Source organism: Strix uralensis, chromosome 7, assembly GCF_047716275.1.
Source record: "Strix uralensis isolate ZFMK-TIS-50842 chromosome 7, bStrUra1, whole genome shotgun sequence".
Taxonomy (NCBI): Eukaryota; Metazoa; Chordata; class Aves; order Strigiformes; family Strigidae; genus Strix; species Strix uralensis.
Window position 1 is genome coordinate 33589058 of NC_133978.1, and position 9486 is coordinate 33598543.

General features: G+C 36.8%; 1 protein-coding gene across 5 annotated transcripts in view; it reads right to left on the minus strand.

The window, feature by feature from the left end:
- ABLIM1 (actin binding LIM protein 1) overlaps positions 1–9486 on the minus strand; it is a 211307-nt gene that overhangs the window by 86732 nt on the left and 115089 nt on the right. The window lies entirely within an intron of this gene.

Sequence of the window (9486 nt, forward strand, 5' to 3'; positions counted from 1 at the left end):
TTTTGTTACTGTTCCCCTCCCTATAAACCAGATACATTAGTGTTTTATAAAGACAACACTAGCAGGCTTCTGTCCTGAAACAGGTAAAGCAGGGCAGAATTGGGGGGCATTTTATTATTATTATTATTGTTATTATTACTTTTAAAAGAAACAAACAACTTTTCATTGGACTTACACAGAAATACATTGTCAAACATAGCTGGACCTAAAGAGCAAGTTACAAGGAACAGTGATCTGAAAGTGAAGAAAGAGGCAAGTATTATCACTGGAGTCAAGGTCAAGGAATCTCTAATTATAAATAACTCTTAGCACCTTGAAAAACAACTTACATCCCCATAATTCTTCTGTGGCAATCTGAAGGTTGCGCAGTTATCATTTCTCATAGAGTTAAGAACAGCAGAGTTTTTCCTCAGCCACCCTTTAACCACAGACCAGGCAATACCTTTTAAAGCCTTGCTTTAAAATGAGAAGTTTTGATGGTATCACGCAGGCTTTTCCAGATCATCAGGATATTTCTGTCAAAGCTAAAAATACAAACTCACTTTGTCTGTTTACAGTACAAGAAATGCTTTCAAGGTTTGAAAAGCATTTGATAACAATTTGATAACATAACCATTTGATCACCAGGGCAGTGATGAGTGCCGGAAGTCAGAGAAGGACATACAATATCAGGTATTTTACATCCAGGGCTTAGATCTGAGTATGTAACTCAAGAAATCTGCTGCTGGACGCTTCCTCTTTGCCAATGCAAGGATGGGAAATGTTTGTCAGAACAAAAATTCCCTATTGCCGTTTTGCTAAAGGCAAAACAAACCCATGCAGGCAGCCTTGTACTGAAATCTAACAATAAGAGGCTGGGTGCATACAATGGAGGGAAATAAATTTCCCATGGGAAGTGAAGTATATTTGACAGTTTATTATAAATGGCAAGTTGGGAAAAAATAAATATTTAAAGAAAATAATATTTTACTTGATTAAATATGGAAAGAAATCACAATGGCATGAACTGTCATTCTTTGCTTGAAATGCAAGTCCCTGTTAAACATCTGTGAGTGCCTAATATTGACTTGCCTTTTTAAGAAACGGGTTAATATACATCTTGGATGTATCATTACTGTAAATAGCTCTTTCATCATCTGATGTAATTTAAAGTGATTTGGAAAGATGAATGCTCTTCCCCAATTCTAGCTTGTTAATATGACATTACCTTATGAAAGGAGTTTTTATTTTTCCCCTCTGTATCGATGTAAGCATTTGTGTTAGTCTTCTACACAGGAAAAGGAAACAGTATTTCCCCTCTTTCCACATCCTTCTACACCTCCTTCCCAAAGGAGGCCAAACCAATTGACCGTTTAACCTCTTACTCCTGCAAACTGTTCCTGCGAGCAACATACCACCAAGTTAAGCCTTTTTCCGTTACATCAACCTCAGTTCCTTCTTCAATGCAATCTTTCATACAGGTGTCCGAACTGAAAACCAAAGGGTGAATGAAATAGTAGGAGGAAGAAAGAGCAGATATGCTACAACCTAAGAGAAGTTTTTAATTATCCTGTAAAAGAAAGATAAAGATTTTTTTTTTTTTCCCCAGTTTAGCACCCCCAGAGTTCCAGCTGTAAAACTACTCTGAAAGATAAAGCACAGCCAGGTACACCTAAGCTGAGGCTAGTCTTTACCCTGTTACTTCTTTTACCACACTTCAGTAGTCAGATAGTTCCATCTGAATTCAAATCCACAATTCCAACTCACAGTACCCCAAGTGAATTGCTCAGTTAGCAAATGAGCTTCACTGTTTAATACCCAGCTCATGGATAGCACATTGTGTCTCTTCCTCTGCAGACTATTTTGGGTAATTTTCAATTGTTACTTCTGGAAAACAAGCCATTCCAACAGGGTACCACCTCCAACAAGAGGAATGCAACACATGACAACTTTTAGGAAGGTTTTTATGCCCTGATAACCCACGGCAAACTAAGGTCTAGCTAACAACTAATTCACTTCTCACATTCTTTTTAAGTGACCTCTGATTCCTGACTTACTACCTGTCAGGCTTGCTGAACGTGACAATTCCCAGCCACTCTTATCTCCGGGGATCTCCTCCTAAATTGTGCTTTCCAAGCTAGTGATGCCTCCTCATGCAACACCCATTTACTGAGCAATTCCTTGCACTTTCCCCAAAACTTTCTTTGGAATTACCTTTTGATTACTACTTCTTCAGTAAAAACTAAGGAGATGGATATGTTTGGCTTTCCAAGTTCAAGATGAGGTTACGCTTAGACAAATAAGAACCGACACTTATTTAGTACACTTGTATAGCCTATTCACAATTGTTTCTGCCCGATTTACACATAACACTGAAGTATACAAAAGAAACAGGCAAGCTGGACTGAAAACACCTTCCTGAAAAACAGTCATTTTTGTGAAGGAACATTTTCATAAATCAGAAACTTCCTGCCCTGCAATGACTATATTCTCAATACAGTTGCTGCTCTCTGTCACCCAAAAGTTGTAACAATGTTTTATACATTTCCAGAGAAGGATCTACAGCAATTTATTATAAAGCAGCAATGAAAATACCCACCTTTGTAAAATAAGAAATAGCTGAATAACTGGAGACTACTCAAATAATTTAGCCATTTTTATAAAACATAAGTGAGGAGACTAAAATTAATCCAAGAAAGCAATTCAAATGATGAAAATGTCTCAAAAATTGCAAACATTCTTCAAAAGAATAAATCTTCTTGGAGTAATCATAAAAATGGGCCAGTGTCATTGGAAAGATTTATCAAGGGAAAAGCTGAGTATTCTTAGGCATAATCTAATGGCTTTTGCCCAGGAACTGTGCTTAGGTTTGCATCATTTCTCTGAATTTTTGTATCATTTTGTGCATGCTGATTTGCTCATTTTATTCTTAAAAAGGAGTGCAGGGTAAAATTTTAGACCCACTGTATACCCAATATATTTTCATAAAAGTAGTTGCCTTGCAGGTTTATTACAATCAAATTTAGATTAAAGTAGGGAGAATTAAATACTGATATTTAAAAACCACAGATTAATTTAAAATCAGAATTTTAAATTTTAATTTTAATTCAAAGTTAAAAATCCAAATGGGATCTGAAAAAACAGAGAAGAAACTTGCTTTCCTTTTCCTATCTATGAACAAAACTAGGTAATAAGATCTGCACTTTTAAAATCCTTAAGGAGATGGTGATCCAAAGTAGACAGTTTTATAAGCTACAGACCCTCAACAAATCAGCAGTTCCAAAATTAAAATATATTTTAATGCATTTACTTTCTTCATGTGCCTAGCAGAATTCAGGTAGTTTCTGAAATTTAAAAAAATCCACAATGCTATTTTATGCATTCTAATTAAATTTCAATTTCAATTCAAATAGAGTTTGACATAAATCAAGGGCAAAAATAGTCATTAGGGAAAAATATAAATGTTAAAGAATATGATAAATTTATGCAGAGCTATATTAGTTTAAGTAAATGTGTACAGATATGGAATATCCTCATGCTTATCAATTAGCCTTTTATAATTAAAAATCTAAATGTAAAATAAGGTTACAATCAATCATTCTAATCAAGGTTTCCTGGATTCTGAAGTAAACCATGATTAAAATCAGTGATTTAAATGACAGTGTTTGAAATCAATCCACAATGATGTCTGTGGTATGTCTATTCTATAGTAAATCAAAAAAAAAAAGAGGTATAGGACTACATGACCCCCTCCTATCAAGTCCCCAAAATCCTCAACTGAATCTCCAGTACCTAAACATAGGTGTGCAGGCTTGAATGCTACAGAGGTATGTTTCTGTATCTTCAGCAGATAAGCCAGGAATCATGAAATGAGACAATCTTTGTGTTATAGCAAACAAAAAATATTAAACCCTTAAGGTTCAAAACTATACACAGGATTTAAAAAATTACATTTTAAAAATGCATGCTCAAAACCAAAATTGTTGAGCCCATCGCAGTTCCCCAGGGCATTCACTGAATTTTATGGATATTGTGTGTGTATCCCTTAAGGCAAGACTGGGCTCAGTATCTCACACTAAGGCCTATCCATGTCTGTACCAAGTATTTGTACAATATCTATATATACTATGAAGCTTTGACACACAGTGTGAAATGGTAGGATACTTCCTAAGAATGAGCTCAAAATCATGTGCTAGATGTTGCTTAATACCCTTTAAAGCCAAAAATCACTCAGATAGCTTGCTTACAAATAGCCAGCCAAGTCTTCCCTTCACTTTTTAAGTCTTCCCTATGGACTTTTCAGACAGCTCAGGAAACAAGGATAAAGAACAAAAAATGAAAACTGAGTCAAATGTGGCTAAACAGTTACAAATCCTAGCTGCAGACTTTTCACAAAAGGAATTTTGCATCCACTTTACCCATTTAGCTAACTGCTAATGGAAAAGTTTGATGCCTAGAAATCAGCTCATACATTATGTCTGAATAGTGGCAACAATCTCCTGTATCTTTATCTAATGAAATGACAGTTATGACCCAAATACAAAATTGCATTAAGAATTAGAGAGTCTTTAAAGGAGGACTGCAAAGCAAATTTGCTTCTCTATTCTGATGCTTCATTGTTTCAAAACCCACCTCACTTCCCCCACACTTTCAGTGAGGTAAAAGATGATTCCCATTTCTTCCTGCCCACCTTTTTCTTCAATAGGTAAGGTATGTTGGCTCTGCTCTACTTCAGTACTACCAGAAACCTTGCTGGAAGTTTCAGATATTTACTGGGAGCTTTACTATATCTTATTTGAAGAGATAAGGCTATTGAATAATTAACAAAGATATCTTTCTCCCTCAAGTTCATTAAGCATTAAGCTTATTATTTGTATCACAAGAGAGCTAAGATCCCCAGTTGTGAGCCAGAATTCAACTCTGTTAGACTCTGTACTGATAGGCATGAAAGCATTTGTCCCAGAGAACTTACATTCTTTGAACCAGAACATAATGTGCAAAACAGACAAGGACAAACATACAAAACAGTATTGTGAAATCTCCACGTGGATGCCGGCTGGTCAGGGAACAGCTGCACTGAAGATTATTTGTGTACATGTAATACTGGCCATTTTGAAAACTCTGGTCCACATCTTGGCTGTACTGTAAAGCTCTTAACTCACAAGAGAGACTGTTACAAAGAAAGGGGAGTTGAAATATCTTCCCCGTGCTTCTTTCCAAACAGTATCATCACTGGATATCTCAGCATATATAGGATGCAAGTATCTATTTCACTGAAGAAGAGGGAACTGTGGAAGTCTCCACCATCATTTTAAAAGAAGGTAAATTTTTCAAATTAAAACTCTTGCTAGGCAATTGTAATGCTTCAGTTTCTTTTGGATAGGGAGTTTGTTCCTATTCATCTAGCAAGCCCACTTTTAATTTGAAATGCAATTTCTTAATTAGCTCATGCACATCACTAAGATGATCCAACCTTTCAGCAAAAAGGTAATCAGAAATAACTCAAACTTCTTTACCAGCACCCAGACAAGGAACCAACAGAGAAAGCGCTCAACGTCAGGTAGAGAAATAACATAACATTCTTATTACTGAAGTGCTTTGTCGTGGAAATAGCAAAGTAGAATGCCTAAGGGAAATTTCTCTGAGGAAGAGGGAAATGTATTAAACTGTGTTCAAAGACACACACAGTCTCTTCAGAATTTCAAAGATGACCCTGGAGCCAGAAGACTGCTGGTTTGAGTTCCACCAGCACAGACTGCTGGCACCACCTCACGTGCCTACCCCACGTGTGAGGGATCTCTCTATAGCTGCTCTGCTCTCAGCTGTACTTTTCACGACACCTCTTCAAGAATAGATGCAAGCCAGCATAGTACTTTTTAAAAATTAAGGTCTGACTAAGGGATTTTTATGTTCAAATGTCCTCATCAGTTCACTTCCCAGCTGCCTTGGTGATATTTCACTGAGAAAATGCCCTAATGGAGAAGTATCAAAGAGGGTAAAAGCCTGTTAACATGGCCAGTCTACTTGCCTCTGCTTCACACACTAATGCTAGTAAAAATCCAGAGTGTGTACCCTCAGTCACTGCTCATCTCACCACTCGCAGAACAAAATAGCTTGAGATGCTGGGGGCTGGAAAGACATACTATAATGCTCACACTACTCTTTCAAAGGTACCTAGCCCTAACATGGATGAAGAACAAGGATTTAAGCAGTCTTTAGGTTCTCGAATTTCTCCTTAGACAAAGTACAACCACACAAATTTTCTAATTTTTATGACTTTAGCATCAGTAGGTAATACTAAGGCAGCAGTACAGTACTTAGGACTGCATCGTCTAAGCACTATACCATCTTTAATTTGCTAATTTGCTTATAACCACAACAGAGTTGCAAGCTAGGGCAGAGTTATTTTTTTATTTTGCTGGTAGAGAACTGATCCTTGAAATTTAAGTACCTATCTTGATATATAAAACATGTATGAAAAAACCAGAAAGTTAGACCCAGAATTCCCAGGTCTAAGGGAAGTAACCACTCTTCTGACAACAAGGAAACAATAAACCATGAATCCCCAAACAACATAAAATAATAACAATGACAACAAGAAAAAATTGTAAAGTTTGACTTTGGCTTTGACTCTTTTTCACTCTAAATTACAGCATGAAGTTAGGAAAAAAAATGTAATTTGCAGATTTTTAAAGGTGGCCTTCAAAAACAGTCCACCGAATATGTGATACAAAATGCTGAGGGGCAGCAAAATGAGGCTGTCATATATGGAACAGAGATACAATACAGGAGATCTTAATTAAAAGAAGGTAAAAAGGGGGAGAAGCAGGGCACCCATCACCAAAAAGCCAAGCACACAAGTTGCAGTCTTGTCTAAAATTTAGAAGTAATAGATGCCTGCACAACTGCTTCTCTGGAAAGATAATATGGACCATAACAAACACGGGTGTGTTAGCATGTAGCTAGAACACAACAGAAAGCAGAAAGCGCTTAAGATAGTACAAACCAGGCAATCGTGATGTTGTATATAAAACCTGGACACTGTTTAAAACATAAATAGTAATTACTGGGATACATTACTTATATTACTTGTTTATCAGACCCCAAAGAAAATAACTTCCCGTCTTTGGCAGAGTCTTGAAAACCCTGAACTATCCAAGTCATCAACATCACACCAAAAGTGTGCCAGTGTTGTCTAGTTGTCCCCTGCTTCTGTGCTTCTCTGCTTCTGTCCCAGTCATTTTGCTTTACAGATCACATTTCATTTATCAAGCTGTCATATGAAACAAAACAATAACAAAAATGTACACCACCCATTAATCTGTTTGCCAAGCTATTTACAGGTATTTGGTATTTTATTTCCTGCTGAATGAATGAAAATTCCAAAACTAGTGCACTGCGTACATCTAGCAGTGTCTAAGGAATAGGGTTGACTAAATTATGAATTAAGATTACTCTATAGCATCTGTATGCTGAAAAACACTGTTTTAGAAAATTAGAATAAAAAAAGGAGTCACTGAAATGGTTCTTCAAGAAAATAGCTATAATTATGCCCGGTAATACATATGCAGTGAAAGAAATATATTATTAATATAAATAAGGCAAATAAGTACCATGGACCCAACTAATGTTAAACAAAAAAAGGAAAATTAATCCTGTATTTTTCCTTCTGATTTTCATTGGTGTGAGCTATAAAAGAGCGTAACAATATTCAGATTCATGTTATTCAAGATGTTAACCCCTGCATTTAGAGGCATTTGATTTTCCTTGAAATCATCCAAGAAAAGCTGTCACTAAGCCTTTCATTTATGTGAAGTAACAGACATCAGAAAATGGCATGTCAACATTAATGCAGACATTCCAGTGGATAGAAGGCTTTCTTTTACATTACATAAACCAATCAAACCTGATATACTTTCAGTCTATTGAAATTCCTCACTTCCAAATTTCTTTGTTGTAAGGAAAGCCTCCTTTAGTTATCTATTTGGAAGTAATCAGGGGAAACTGACAGCAATACAGGATATAAAATAGATGCATAGCATGAATGAGATTCTCTTCTAAAAGAACTTGTATTAAAAAAAAAATCCTTTCAAAAAAGGGCAAAGCATTAGAAAAAATTCATGTGTCTGATTCAGCCAGCAGAAGAGATGTGGAAGCAACCTGGAAAAGCTTACACTAATTAAAATTTGCTCTTCAGTGCCAGCAAGAAAGACTTCTCTGTATCTAAGTCAACTTTTGCACAAAGCTAAAGCAGCAGCTGGCATACCTTTGAAGACAGAGGACACTTCATTGGTATTCTTTCAGTTGTGTTTTTCTGAACTTATAAACACGTGCTGGTCTCACTTTTATTAGTCAGTTTTGAAGGGTTTTGCTCTAAAATGACCAGAAACTTCGTACTATATCTTTCTACAAGTCTTTGTCCATAAAAGAACAAGATGCACAGTGGCAGACACTTGGAGATTTCAAAGTCATGCACTCTAAACTGTTAAGAGCAGGACCTTTCTTGCTGTGTGTACTGGTAAGGCAGTTTGCCCAGCAGGACCCAATTTCAATTAAAAAAACGGTAATAAATCTCATCACAAGTAGCAGGGAAGATTGTTTTATAATCCTTGCTACCCATGGCTTCAGTGTGGAACCCAAGAAACGATTCAAGCAGAGGCTATGGCTATCAGGAAGTGACTCCCCAGCTCTTTGGCTGGCTCACTGTCAGACAGCTTGAGCCAATCATTTGCTTGGGGGCATTTCAGCACCTGGAGTCACCTATACGGGAAGTGGCCACACTGCTGGACAAGTGCACCACTTCTTGAGAACCAGATGTGGTGTGATCCAGATACTTCTGTAACTGGACATCAGTCATTTGGGAACTGGTGCTGTGACACGCTTAGAAAGAGAACATCAGTACTGTGCAAGGTCCCTCTGCCTTGCAGTTCCTTGCCAATTACTCCTCCTAAATATCAGTAATTCAAACAAATACAATTTCCACATCATTCCTTTAGCTCAGAAGGATTCTCTGGGTGCCTGAAGTACCTCATGCATCTCTGTGTTGGTTTGTAAGTTTTGTAAGGCTTTTCTCAGATTCCTAAATTCTTCCTTTACTGATTAGGCCTATGCATTTCCAGCTCCAAATCTACAGTTATAGCGCAAAAATATCACTCAACAGACAGGCAGGCATGATAACAAAAAAATGGCTCCCATCTTCCATTTTGCTAAATCTCTGATTACATGTTCTCAGGCAATTCAGATAACCTGAGATTCGACTCATCTGCTGAGCAGAAACATTATCCAACTTTGCCTTTACATTGTACTTTGTAATCCTAGGATCTCAAAGCCAAAATACATAGTGTCTCCCTGAAGAAAACCAAGACTGGTGAAAAACTACCTAGTGTCACAAGGAAATCTGTAGCCATTTTGAATTATAAAACTATACTGAGTAAGTCATTACAGATTAGAGTGCTAACTACAATTCAGAAATCCCCAAAGATTAAAAAAATTAACTACCAGAGGCAG